The following is a 15,568-nucleotide window of genomic DNA, read 5'->3' as shown; positions in this document are numbered from 1 at the left end:
GGGAGATGGATACAGGGACTGGAAACTGAAGGGTGCGGAGATAGAGACAGGGACTGGAAACTGAAGCGGGGGAGATGTAGACAGGGACTGGAAACTGAAGGGGGGGAGATAGAGACAGGGACTGGAAACTGAAGCGGGGGAGATGTAGACAGGGACTGGAAACTGAAGGGGGGGAGATAGAGACAGGGACTGGAAACTGAAGTGGGGAGAGGCAGACAGGGATTGGAAACTGAAGGGTGGGGAGATAGAGACAGCGACTGGAAACTGAAGTGGGGGGAAATAGTCATCATAGTCATAGTCATAGTCATACTTCATTGATCCTGAGGGAAACTGGTTTTCATTACAGTTGCACCAACCAAGAATAGAGTATAAATATAGCAATATAAAACCATAAATAATTAAATAGTAATATGTAAATTATGCCAGGAAATAAGTCCAGGACCAGCCTATTGGCTCAGGGTGTCTGACCCTCCAAGGGAGGAGTTGTAAAGTTTGATGGCCACAGGCAGGAATGACTTCCTATGATGCTCAGTGTTGCATCTCGGTGGAATGAGTCTCTGGCTGAATGTACTCCTGTGCCCAACCAGTATGTTATGTAGTGGATGGGAGACATTGTCCAAGATGGCATGCAACTTGGACAGCATCCTATTTTCAGACACCAACGTCAGAGAGTCCAGTTCCATCCCCACAACAACACTGGCCTTACGAATGAGTTTGTTGATTCCGTTGGTGTCTGCTACCCTCAGCCTGCTGCCCCAGCTCACAACAGCAAACATGATAGCACCGGGCACCACAGACTCGTAGAACATCCTCAGCATCGTCCGACAGATGTTAAAGGACCTCAGTCTCCTCAGGAAATGGAGACGGCTCTGACCCTTCTTGTAGACAGCCTCAGTGTTCTTTGACCAGTCCAGTTTATTGTCAATTCGTATCCCCAGGTATTTGTAATCCTCCACAATGTCCACACTGACCCCTTGGATGGAAACAGGGGTCACTGGTACCTTAGCTCTCCTCAGGTCTACCACCAGCTCCTTAGTCTTTTTCACATTAAGCTGCAGATAATTCTGCTCACACCATGTGACAAAGTTTCCTACCGTAGCCCTGTACTCAGCCTCATCTCCCTCGCTGATGTATCCAACTATGGCAGAGTCATCCGAAAACTTTTGAAGATGACAAGACTCTGTGCAGTAGTTGAAGTCCGAGATGTAAATGGTGAAGAGAAAGGGAGACAAGACAGTCCTCTGTGGAGCCCCAGTGCTGCTGATCACTCTATCAGACACACAGTGTTGCAAGCACACGTACTGTGGTCTGCCAGTCAGGAAATCAATAATCCATGACACCAGGGAAGCATCCACCTGCATCGCTGTCAGCTTCTCCCCCAGCAGGGCAGAGCAGATGGTGTTGAACGCACTGGAGAAGTCAAAAAACATGACCCTCACAGTGCTCGCTGGCTTGTCCAGGTGGGCGTAGACACGGTTCAGCATGTAGACAATGGCATCCTCAACTCCTAGTCGGGGCTGGTAGGCGAACTGGAGGGGATCTAAGTGTGGCCTGACCATAGGCCGCAGCAGCTCCAGAACAAGTCTCTCCAGGGTCTTCATGATGTGGGAGGTCAATGCCATGGGTCTGTAGTCATTGAGGCCATTGGGGCATGGCGTCTTCGGCACAGGGACGAGGCAGGATGTCTTCCACAGCACAGTAATCCTCTGGAGACTCAGGCTCAGGTTGAAGACATGGTGAAGTACTCCACATAGCTGAGGGGCACAGGCTTTGGGCACCCTGGTACTGACACCATCCGGTCCTGCAGCCTTGCTTGGGTTGAGATGTTTCAACTGTCTTCTCACCTGTTCAGCTGTGAAGCCCGCCATGGTGGTTTCGTGTGGGGAAGGGGTATAGTCATGAGAGCAGGGTAGGGGACTGTGAGGAGGTGTAGGAGGGGAGAGTGGAATATGTGTTGGTTGGGGGCTGACAACAAATGAACCATGTGGGAGATAGAGACAGGGACTTGAAACCAAAGAGGGGGAGATAGAAACAGGGACTGGAAACCGAAGGTGGGGGGGAGATAGATACAGGTACTGGAAACTGAAGTGGGGGAGATAGAGACAGGGACTGAAAACTGAAGGGGGATATAGAAACAGGGACTGGAAACTGAAGGGGGGAGATAGAGACAGGGATTGGAAACTGAAAGGCGTGGGAGATAGAGACAGGGACTGGAAACTGAAGATGGGGGAGATAGAAACAGGGACAGGAAAGTGAAGGGTGGAAGATAGAGACAGGGACTGGAAACTGAAGAGGACGAGACAGAGACCGGGACTGGAAAGCTAATGTGGGGGGGGGGGAGATAGAGACAGGGTCTGGAAACTGAAGGGGGGGAGATAGAGACAGGGACTGGAAACTGAAGAGGACGAGACAGAGACCGGGACTGGAAAGCTAATGTGGGGGGGGGGGGAGATAGAGACAGGGTCTGGAAACTGAAGGGGGGGAGATAGAGACAGGGACTGGAAACTGAAGGGGGGGGGAGATAGAGACAGGGACTGGAAACTGAACCGGGGCGGGGGAGATACAGACAGGGACTGGAAACTGAAAGGGGGCAGAAATAGAGACAGGGACTGGAAATTGAAGGGAGGGGGGGATGATAGAGACAAGGACTGGAAACTGGACAGTGGGGAGATAGAGACAGGGACTGGAAAATGAAGAGGGGGAGAGATGGAGACAGGGACTGGAGACTGAGGGGGGAGATAGAGACTGGGACTGGAAACTGAAGTGGGGTGGAGATAGAGACAGCAACTGGAAACTGAAAAGGGAGAGATGGAGACAGGGACTGGAAACCGAAGGGCGGGAGATTGAGACAGGGACTGGAAACTGCAGTGTGGGGGAGATAGAGACAGCTACTGGAAACTGAAGGGCGGGAGATAGAGACAGGGATTGGAAACTGCAGTGTGGGGGAGATAGAGACAGCTACTGGAAACTGAAGGGCGGGAGATAGAGACAGGGACTGGAAACTGACGGGGGGAGATAGAGACAGGGACCGGAAACTGAAGAGGGGATGAGATGGAGACAGAGACAAGAAACTGATAATTGGAGACACAAGAGGCTGATAATAGTGGAACAAGTAACGTGATAAGTAAAACTGGATAAGGAGAGATGATGGAAAAGGTAAAATCATTTGGGCAGGGCGCAGTTGTGTGTGGGTAAGAGGAATATAGAATAAGATGCAGCAGGGAAATGAAATTGGGATATGATAGAGTTGGAGAGGCTGGTTGGGATTAACTAGGAGAGAGAAAGAGCACAGCGGTGTGGGTTAACTGAAATTGCAAAATGTAATATTCTTACCATTGGGTTGTAGATTACCATAGTAAAACCTTTGGTAGAATGTAATGGACTGGACTTCAAAGAGTTACTCACACATTTTTGAAGGTTTTGAAAGAGATAAGAGATACTGGTGTTATCTTTTTCAGAATTCTCTAAACCCTAGCATTATTCCCTCAGATGAAAGAGTAACAAATGTGACCCAACTATTTAAGAAAGGAGGGAGAGGGAATCAGGAAATAGTGAATTACTGACCTTGCTCACTGAAGATTAGTAGTAGGCAAAATGCTGGAATCTAATACAAAAGATTTAATAACAGAACACCTGAAAAGGTCATTAGGACTGAGATGAAGAATGAAGATATAAAAAAGAAATCACGTTTGATTAATCTATTGGATTTCTTTGAAGATCTGATTAGTAGAATAGGTAGCGAGGAACCAGTCTTTTCAGATTTTCAGGGGGCTTTCTGCAAAGGACCTCATAGGAATTGTGCAATAAGGTTAAAAAGATGAAACCGAAACAAAATGCTGGCACAGATTGTGATTTAGTTAAGATAAAAATCAAGCGTTGGAATAAAGAGGGTGGCTGGTCATAACTCATCGATACCAGAGGGATGGTCGATTGGGTCCCAGCTATTCACAATATATTTTAATAAACTGCCTGAGGTGAACAAATGTCATTATTTCCAATTTTGCTGATGATAACATTTCTTGTGTTTCTTATGATTTACAGAGCAGGAAATACACCAGGAAAGCAGTTCTATCAACTTCCAAACTTTTGCTATGTTTTATTAGCTTATTTTACCTGAAATATTTGGGAAACAATGAGTAATTTATGCAGTGTATCATCCAACACACATCTTGGTGTCAACATTTTAGGAATAGTCAGCAAAACAACAGTGACATCCAAAGTCGCTGAGACAAAATGGAGTTGGACTGATTCAGACTTACATGGTCACTTTCTGTAGCACTGATGTTAACTGAATTTTACAAGGAAATTTAGAGATGTTGTAGGACATCTACAGCATGGACAATATCACCAGGATCATCACTGACTCAGCTTTTTATACTCCTCCCCATTCTCCCTCATGCAGTCTACCCAATAATGGAAAAACTGAATAGTGGAAGAAAGCCTTATCATTGGGGCCAATCAGCCAGGACTGTGGTTGTACAAAGATCTTAAAGCAATGGGATTCCAATCAGATGAGAAAACCATGAGGATATCAAAGCAATAAGTAAATGAAGTGAATGTATATTAATCATTTTAAGATATATCTTAAAATCACTGATCCTTTTGCACACTTATAGATACTTCGTGTAACAAAGCACATTCATGTGATTTCTGAGCTCATAACATTTATAGGTCTCATATAAAATTAAGGGATTTTTTTTGCATTAGTCATCTTTTGTAAAGCTTGACACATGCTATTATACCTAGATGTGCATAGCATCAAAGGCTAGAAAAATGGAACAGATGATTTAAAATACAGTGGGGGATATTGCAAGACGGTGTGAAAGAAGTGAATGATATAGAAGATTGAGTCAAGGTTACTATAATATCAGTGCCATTGTAAAGTGCTGGGATGCTATAAGCTTCCAGTTTCCATAGCAACAAATACACCAGAGCCAGAAACTGAATTGCAAAAGGCTGTTTTCAAAAGGAATTTTAATAGCTTGAGAGAAAGGAATACAGGTGGAAAGCCAATCTCTGATGTTATCTAGAGAGTCCTCAGATATATCCAACTGTGCAATGTTAGCTTGAAATAATAGCTCACTCTTTCAGACATAGTCCATTATTTCTATTTTAATTATAAATACTAACATAATTGCTTTCAGTTATTTCCTTTGTGAATAGCACAATAAGGCATCTTTTGCTTAGCTAGATTGGCAATGATTCCATGGTCAGTGTATTCAGGAGAGTTGACTAAAAATAATAATCTAATAGTTCGAGAGAGGAAGAAAGGTGAAAACGAGGTGCTGGGGAGGGGGTCGTGGAGATGGATGTGGGGAAAGATGAGGCAGAGAATAGTTGAAGAAGTCCAGTTGAACAGGAATGCAGAGACCCTGCAGATATTGCCAAAGGCATGAAATAATTACCAGATTGTAATTCTGCTTCATTATGGTGGCATGGGTGGAGGAAAGGTAGCTGCAGCTGAAATCTTGGGGCTTTGCACTGTAATGGGAATGACTGTGGAGGTTTGAAGCTACCAAACTGCAAATAGCCTTTCAGGAGACAGGAAATTAGGTTTAAGGGAGATCAAAGGCTCGATTGAAGGACCTCCAAGATCACAATGCTTTCATTTCACTCCCAAATTTCCAGAACCTCTAAGAACAGTGAGTTCTTCATTAGGCTTTGTTTCGCCTTGGTGTTTCCTGATTCTTGGAAATCCATGAGTAAACATGGACAAGAATACCATGTTTAGACCTTGCAGCTTAATCCAACATTCAATGAAGCCATGACCAATTGGCAACAGATGTTTTTCAGCAAGGCTACCTCTGACAGGTGGAGGGTGCTTGAACAGCAACTGCACAGAGTACAGGACAAGTACATCCTAGTGAGAAGGAAGGTCAAGGAGCACAAGGTAAGAGAACCTTTGATGTAAAGAGAGGTGGTGAATTTAGTCAAGTAGGAAAATGAAGGAGATGTAAGGTTTAGTGAGGTAAGAAATGGTGCCCTTGAAGATTGTAATTAAGCTAGAAAAGAACCCAAGAAAGGAATTAGGAGAGCCAGGAGGGGCCATGAAAAGTCCTTGGCAAATGGGATCAAAGAAAATCTATAATATATAGATACTTAATTCATATATCAAGACCAAAGGATAACTAGGGAGAGGGTAGGACCACTCAAGGGTAAAGGAGGGAACATGTGCTTAGAGACAGAGGATGTGGATGAGGTTCTAAATGACCAGAGAGGTTCCTACATTGTCTCTCACTTCTCTTTACCTCTCCTATCCAACTATCTGCAGCCTGTATCTTAGGTGTGACCACCTCACTAAAGGTCTTGTCTACGATGCTCTCTGCGTCCTCTATGTTCCCAAGTACGTACAAGTTCAGCTCCAGTTGCTTCACATGGTCAATCAGGAACTGCAGCTGGGCACATCTACAGTTGAAGTCATCAGGGATACTGGCAGTCTCCCAGATCCTAAATCCTGCAGGAGGAGTATGCCACTTCCCTAACTACACTCATCCTAAATAGTAAGTTTAAGAAGTCTCAGGAGCCAATGCCTCCACACTTATTCCTTGATCTCTGAATTCAGGAGCCTGACAATGGCCCCTCTAAAATGACCATCCTGCTTTACCTTACCTTTGGTCTACTGGCTGTCGTCTTTTTCAAATTAACCAATCAGACCACTTTCCTCCATCTCCTGCCTTGAAACCTGCAAGATCAGCTCTCCTCTAAGCATCATTCAAATCTTCCTGCCATTGCTTTCCAAGGAGCTCAGAAGCCCTCTCTCAGTTCTCTTTAAATTTTCTGATGTTGGTTTGCTACGTGAATAATGCACTTGTCTTCTTTTTATTCTGGGGTGTTGGCGTGCACATACACTGGTATCACGGGATCTGTGCAATGATATTGACCAGGATGCAATGGATGTTTTGGTCTCCCTTCTCCAACCTTATTCATTGAGGCAGCCCCTAACCAGACAACTGAGGTCTTCTTCCTTGGGGTGACTGATTCCTTCACGGATTACTGGCAGGGATCAGAAAGACAGCATCCATTATTAAGGACCTCCAGCACCCAGGGCATGCCCTTTTCTCACTGTTACCATCAGGCAGGAGATACAGAAGCCTGAAGGCACACTCAACGATTCAGGAACAGCTTCTTCCCCTCTGCCATCCGATTCCGAAATGGACATTGAAGGTTTGGACACTTCCTCACTTTTTTTAATATACAATATTTCTGTTTTTGCACATTTAAAAAAATCTATTCAATATATGTAATTGATTTACTTGTTTATTTATTATTGTTTTATTTTATTTTATTTATTATTATTATTTTTTCTCTCTGTGTTAAATTATGTATTGCATTGAACTGCTGCTGCTAAGTTAACAAATTTCATGTCACATGCCGGTGATAATAAACCTGATTCTGATTCATCTTCCAGTATGTATTTCTTTCATAACTGCTCCGCCTACCCAAGCCGTCCATCTCTCAACACCTTCATTTGCTGAAAATATCCTCAGGCGCCCTGATTGTGCTCTAAGTGGCCTCCACTTTTGGTGTCTCCTTGACTGAATTAGCTTCTCTTCAATTGCCTTTTGAATAGATCCCAATGCCTCCACAACTGGGAGAGTGTTGTAGTCTCCCTGTGCAGTGCAGCTTCTAGCCTGTGGTTTCAGTGAAGTGAAAAGTAAGAACACATTCAACCCCTCGTGCCTACTAAGACCACGGCTGATCTTTTTATCTCAGCGCCACTTTCCGTGACTAAGTCCATAATCCTTGAGCTTGCTATACCTAAAACATATCAATGTTTGCCGTGACCCTACTGAATGACTGATCCTTCACGACTCACTTACGTAGAGAATTCCAAACACTAAGTATCCACTGGGTAGAAAAAAATAGTGATATGTTTCAAATTAAAAATCCTCAAACAATTTAATGACTGTAAGAATGAGACCAGTGGCTTCTGTTTCTTTGCTAAGTGATGCAGTGGTCTGGTGGAAACATGACTCTTGCCATTAACAATGTACTTGTGCTTTAAAACAGGAGCCCTAATTTTCTGCTCTGATATAATTTGCCAATTACAGTAATTTCATGAAGCTCAAGGATTGTGAGGTGACAATGAGGAGAAGAGTGGTATGGGTGCAAATTGTCCAGCTGTTTGAAATGCTTCGTAACTCAGGGTGGTGGTGGTTGCCCATTGTGTCCGACGATGACAGGAGACCTTTTATAGTGGAAAAGCAGTTCCACTCTCTTGGACTCAGAAGTCTGGGTCCAGTGGTATGAACACGTGTCACAAACTGGGGTCTTCCTTGGCTGTAGTGAATAACCATGACGACTTCTGTGCCTTGTCATGCCTTTGCTCTCCGTGAGGCGTTGCAGAATCACCTTACTGGATGTTGGATCTCACTGTGGGTCTCATCCACTTTGTCTGCAGGGGCTGACTTTACCTCCTAGGATAGGCATATCCCTATTTTGCTGGAATAATAGGGCCATCGACTACCCTCACCTGGTTTAGACCATTTATCAAAGCAGTTTGTGGCTATCCCTTCCTAAATGCTGAATGGTTAACAAGCTAACAACACTGACACTTTTCACTTATTGGGACCTTCATTAAGATGCATTTTCACAAAATTGGGAATGCAAGAGCAGCAGGATTTGCTGCTAAAATTGTACTTTTGCCAAGGAGGAGACTTCAGCTATAAGGAAAAATACAAGTGTCGAATAATCATAGAGTCAAAGGCTCAAAGGTTCATTTTTATTATCAAACTATGTATGCGGAATACAACTCTGAGATTTGTCTTCTCCAGATAGCTATAAGATACAGAAAGCTATCGAAGTAGTTGAAAGAAAGATGTTAATCCCTCTCACATGAAAAGAAAAATAAACAAAAACTCACAAACCCAACCGGCCAATTACCACTCCCCCCCACCCCCCGCACAAAAACTAGCAGATTGCCCAAACCCCCAACTCACCAATCAGCCACAAGAAAGAACGGGCAAGAACATGAAAAAGACATGAAAATTAATGAGGTCAATGTGACCTACAGTCCAAACCATAAATCTCAGAACTTCAAGAACATCTCAGAGAACATCAGAATCCAGCAGCCTCTCAGAGAGCTTTGGGACACAGCTGCCTCCCTGAGGGCTGCAGCATGAATTAGCGGTCCCTCTGAGGGTATCAGCCCAAACCAGCGGTCCCTCCGAGAGAAGCAACATACAGTCAAAGAATACTACAGCACAGAAGCAGGCCTTTCAGCCCATCTAGTCTGTGCCCAATCATTCATCTGCCTAGTCCCATCTACCTGTCACCAAGCTCCGATGGCCTTCCTTGTTGTCCACTACATCGCCAATCTTGGTGTTATCCGCAAGTTTGAATTGAATTTAAACCTTACATCCAACTCACAATGTGAGGGAATAAAAATCTTTGTGTTATGACTCTGTCACAATGTACAGACATGAATTTATAAGTCTAACGGCTTGTAGAAAGAAGCTGTCCAGTGGTCTGTTGGTCCTGGCTTTAATGCTGCGATACTGCTTTCCAGACAGAAGCAGCTGAAACAGTTTATGGTTGGGGTGACTGGTGCCCTTGATGATCTTCCAGGCCTCCTTTACACACCTGCTGCTATAAATCTCCTCAGTGGAGGGAAATTCACATCCATAGTTGTGCTGGGCTGTCCAGCAGTGCCCAGAGATCAAGGTTGGTGCAATTCCCGTACCAGGCGGTGATACAGCCAGTCAGTATGCTCTCAATGGTGCCCCTGTAGAAGTTGGGGGCTCATGCCGAACTTCTTCAGTCACCTAAGGTGGAAGAGATGCAATTGTGCTTTTTCTGCCAGCCAGCCTGTGTGTACAGTCCAGGTGAGATCTCTGGTGATGTGCATACTGAGGAAGTTGAAACTACTCACCCTCTCAACTGCAGTCCAATTGATGTTGATCAGGACAAGCCTGCCTCTGTTCCTCCTGTAATCTGTGATCAGCTCTTTTGTTTTTTGGATATTGAGGGAGAGGTTGTTATCTTGGCACCGCTGCCTCAGTGTGTTAACCTTTCCCCTGTAGGCTGTCTCATCACCCCTAGAAATAAGGCTGAAAAATGGTATGTCATCTGTGAATTTGATCTGCAGATTGGAGCTGTAAGTGGCAGTACAGTTGTTGGTGTGAAGGGAGTGGAGGAGGGGACTCAGGACACGTCCCTGGGGGGCACCTGTGTTGAGGGTCTGAGGTGAGGAAGCCCATCCTTCCCATCTGTCGGCGATCCAATAGAAAGTCTTGGATCCAGCTGCACAAGGTGGGGTGCAGGCCAAGGTCACCAAGCTTCCTGTCAATTCTGGAGGGAATTATGGTGTTGATTGCTGATCTAATTCACCATATTATTCATCAGATCATTGATACAGATGACAAACAATAACGGATTCAGCACCAATCCCTACGGCACACCCACTAGTCACAGGCCTCCAATCAGAGAGGCAGCTAGCTACCACTCTCTCACAAAGCCAATGTCTAATCCAATTTGCTACTTCATCCTGGATACCAAATTACTGAATCTTCTTGACCAACCTCCCACGTGGAACCTTGTCAAATGCCTTGCTAAAGTCAATGTAGACAACATCTACTGCCTTGCCTTCATCAACTTTCCTGGTAACTTCCTCAAAAAAACTCTATATCTACCCTAATTTGCCTTAAGACAGCAAACATCTCTTCCTCTGTACTCTGTATATAGTCCATGAATTTGATGCCATTTTGCCTCACTTCTGTAGATTCTGTGTCCGTCCCCTAAGTAAATACAGATGCAGAAAATGTATTTAAGATCTCTGCCATCTCTTTTAGCCCCATAGGTAGATTAACATCCTGATCTTCCAGAACACCAATTTGACATCCTTTTGCTCTTGACGTACCTGTAGAATCCCTTAGGATTCTCTTTCACCTTGTCTGCTTGAACAATCTCATGTTTTCTTTTAGCCTTCTGATTTCTTTCTTAAGTGTTCTCTTGCACTTCTTATACTCCTTAAGCAACTCATTTGTTCCTACCTGCCTATACCTGCTATGCGCCTCCTTTTTACTTCTTAACCACAGCTTCAATATCTCTTGAAAATCAAGGTTCCCTAAACCTGGTATCTATACTTTTTATTCTGACAGGCACATACAAACTTTGTATTCTCAAAATTTCACTTTTGTAGGCCTCAAATTTATCGAGTATACCTTTGCCAGAAAATAGCCTGTCATAGTCCACACCCGCCAGATAATTTCTGGTACCATCAAAATTGTCCTTTCCCAACTTAGAATCTCAACCCATGGACCAGACCTATCTTTTTCTATATTTACTTTGAAACTAATGACATTGTGATCACTAGATGCAAAGTGTTCTCCTACACAAACTTCTGTCACCTGCCCTATCTCATTCCTGATGAGATCGAGTATTGCACACTCTCTCGTTGGGACCTCAGTGTACTGAATAAAGAAACTCTCCTGAACACATTTGACAAATCCTATCCCACCTGATCATTCCACAGTATGGGAGTCTCAGTCAATATGTAGAAAGTTAAAATTACCTTCTATAACAACCTGATGTTTCTTGCAACAGACTGCGATCTCTCTACCAGTTTCCCTGTACAGATCCACCTTCCCTGGCAGAGACCCCAATGATCCAATGATGCTCCCTACTGAACTAACTTGCTGGTCATGTGTTAAACTATTTTTGGCCTCACTAGCATGTGGCGCAGGTGGCAATCCTGATTTCACAACCCTGCAGGTCTTGTCCTTTAAATTAGCACCTAACTCCCTCAACTCACTTTGTAGGACTGCATTATCCCTGCTACCCATGTCAATGGTACAGCCATGGACACTTTATTCTGCATTCTATTACTGTTTTCCCGTGTACAATTTTAATGCACCGTGTATTGAAAGATCTGTATGGATGTCAAGCAAAATGAAGTTTTCCACTGTACCTGAGTACATATGATATTAATAAACCAGTTTACAATTTACAATCTGAGGAAGGATTATTTTCACCTAGAGGTGATTGGAATCTCGAGAGATTGCTTATCAGGACATATTAAGTCCATGAAGGGACATTTTTATCCAGGGTCCTTAGAGGTTTTTGAGAGTTACAAGTTTAACAAAAGTAGCAAATGAATCAATTTGCTGTATTGATGCACTTATGACAAACAAATAAAGGTAATCTTTAATCTTTAAAATGTTGTTTTGCAAGGGTGGTGGAAAAGCTGGTGGCATGGTGAGCACTGGCAATGACTGAACCCTGGTGTGGAGGAAGGACAGATTTGCATGCAGAGACAGACACAAGAGCTTATTCATAGAAATTCCAACAGAATATTGGTAGCTCAACTGAGTGACACTGTTAGACAAATCATCCTCAAAACAAAGGCCGCATGATAAGCACCAATCGGGAGTCCACTTTAAATAATCGCAGAACGGGGAAAACCGGTACCGGTCAAAATAAACTTGACAAGATTAACCAGAAAGCACAGGAGTTTAACGACTCTAATTAAGACAACAATTAACAAATGCAGGTGCTCTCGGAACTTCGGAGCCCAATGCTCTATGGCTCGCCACGCAGGCCCGAAGAAATCATGACAGGACCGTTCCCCCAGGACCAACATGAGACTGAGAAGCAAATCTGCAAAGTGAATTAACAATTGGGTCAAAGAATTAATCTAGGGTGAGATGTTCCAAGAAGAGGGACTTTCTGGCTTGAGCGGCCTGTGGCCACTGTATCATTTGAACAATACAGAGTACTGTCAGAACAATGGGAATGCTTGCAATCATCAAAAGTAGGCAGTTCAGAAGCAGATCTTTTCAAACAGCATAAGAAAGACAGTTCACAGGAGGTCCAGGATGATGGCTGCATCATTAAAGAGTTCCTACAGGTCAGATGAAAGACTAAAAGCTCAGCACAAGATATTATAACAAACTATATTTCAGTTGTTTTGGGAATAGATGATACAATTTTAGAGGATGAGACTACACAGTGAGGAATTCAGTATCTACAAGGGTTTTATTGTTTCCATAATTGCTGATTCACTCAAATCTAACACAGATTAAGTTAGGTGCATTGTATTGTGGAGGAGATTTTTAAGGTCTGTTCTCAGAGATAAGATACTTTAGGTATAGACTTGCTGATGTCACCTCTATATAAATGAGTCAGAATGTGACATGAAGGGTTGAAGATCTTGCCAGAGTTGCAATCAAGAGAGGAAGAGTCAGAGAAGCTGACTTTTTGATTTCAAATGTTCTAGTAAGAAAGGATCTGGTGTTTACAGAAAGTCTGAGTGAAAGACAATGTGTAAACAGAGCGGCATGGATGGAAGACAATGAAAAAAAAGCTGAGTTCATGTATCAAGTGTTGTATTAAATATTATGACTAATTATAGCTGCTGCAATGCTTGATAAAGTTTTGCATTTTATTAGCAACTATTATAGTTTAAAAGGTGGAATCAGTTGTGTATAAAGCCTCTGAGGAGAACTGATCCACTGGAATGAAAGCTCAGGGATGTTAACTGAGTTTATGAGTGAAGAATTTTGTAGGAGCCATGCATCTGTTTTCTGACTGCATTGTATTCTGTGCTGTGAATTCATTATGTTTATTGCGGTAGTTAGTCATGTCAGTGGGAGGCCTGGTAAAATAGTAGAGTTTAGTTTGGAGCTATGCACAGACGGCTGTCATATATTATGTTGACCGCTTAATTTCACTTAATTTAATTACATTTGAAATCGCTTCCACTTCATTTAATATTGCTGGTCTTATTTTCAGAAATTGCAGCACTTCAAGATTGTATGCTTTGCTAGTTGCTAATAAAGGAGCGAAAACATTTCTATGACTTTTGGAACGTTATTATTGGATTGATCTGCAGGTGCATTATTAGCTCATGCTAGGTCGCCAGCAGAGGCAATTGGTTTGTTAGAACTGGCTGCCACAAACTTTGTGATTGAGAAGACTATGAGTCATTAAATAAATGTTTATTTTAGATTTATAACCATGTCCTTACTGTAAAGATGAGTTAATTGCTTAATTTTGTATTTGTATACCATTAACATTGTACGACTTCATGTAAATATTTCGTGGGTTTGTAACTTTCTTTTGAAAAGGAAGTCGTAAAGTCTCTGAGAATGCCTGTGCCTTTAAGAATTATAAGTACTCTGTAGTATGATTGCTGATTACGATACCAGTGAATGCTGTTAGTTAAGAGATAACTGCATTCAATAAAGGATGTTATCTATTAGTTCTTCCTCTGCAACTCGGCTTGTGAACAGCAACAGCAAGGAGTTTACAGACATTACAACTCCACTTCCATAAATATTATGTGCAACAACAGAAGGGCTTTTTGTGCCAATTTATCTAGCACCAATTACAATCTCTCTACATACCCAATTGTCACCTACTCAGACAATCAGCAGTCTAGCTTTGGAGCAGGCGGTATTTCAAAGCATCTGTCTCAGGCTGCTGAAGAAACAGGCTCACAACCCCCACCTTCTCAGGTGGGCAATAAAGGTGGTTTTGTCAGCAACATCCGAACAATAAATAAATAACGATGAATGTATTAAAAGGAGAATTTGAGTGAGAAGCCCAACCATGTGGAGGAGGAGAAATTGCTCATTTCTGTACACTGATCTCCTGTGCCAGTATAAACTAGTAATCATGGTGGCTATCTCAGGGCTCTGAATAAAATTACAGTGGAGTTCAGTCTATTTTAAAAGTAATATTGTACTTCCATATTAGGAAAATTGTACTTTGGGATATGATTTTGCTTAGATATGGAAAATGTTCCACCCTGGCCTTAGTTTTCTTTATGTTACAACAAAGAAGATTTATCATGTCTTTTTTGCCAAAAAGACATTTTTTGTGCTTTGGCCTATTTTGTGGTGTACAGGGAAGCAAAACCCTATCTTCATTCTTATTTTGAATTACAAGTAATCTGGCTGCAATTCTGAAAATATGCTAGACTTCTAGCCAAAGTATTTCACCACAGCTAAGTTAGTAGGATCTTTCTAACAATGTGCAAAATTGCCTAGGTACTGTATTGTGGCATGCCAGCTGTTTTGGCACGAACCAGCTAGACAAATCTAAAACAAAAAAAGACTATAGATACAGTATATTGTACTTCCATATCAGGAATATATATATATAATAGGATCAGAAGATGTAGAATCCTTGTGGATAGAGTTAGGAAACTGCCAAGGTAAAAAAATCCTAGGTTATGGGAATTATATACAGGCTTTTGAGCAGTAGTCAGGATGTGGGATGCAAATTATGCCAGCAGATACAAAAGGCATGCAAAAAGGGCAATTTTATGATGGTCATGGGGGATTTCAATATGCAGGTAGTACAGGAGAATTAGGGTTGGCTTTTTAGAACAGCTTATTGGTGAGCACATGAGGGAAAATGCAAATCCAAATTGGATGTTGTGTAATGAACCCAATTTAATTGGGAGCTTCAGGTAAAGGAACTCTTCTGAGGCAGTGATCATAATATGATAGAATTGACCATACAGTTTGAAAGGGAGAAGCTAAAATTGGATATATTGCTATTACAGTTGAGTAAAGGTAACTATAGAAGTATGAGAGAGGAACTGGCCAAAGTTGATTGGAAG

This window comes from Mobula hypostoma, chromosome 4 (genome assembly GCF_963921235.1).
Source record: "Mobula hypostoma chromosome 4, sMobHyp1.1, whole genome shotgun sequence".
Classification (NCBI taxonomy): Eukaryota; Metazoa; Chordata; class Chondrichthyes; order Myliobatiformes; family Myliobatidae; genus Mobula; species Mobula hypostoma.
The sequence above is the reverse complement of the archived record's forward strand: the minus strand, read 5'-3'. Positions refer to the sequence as shown.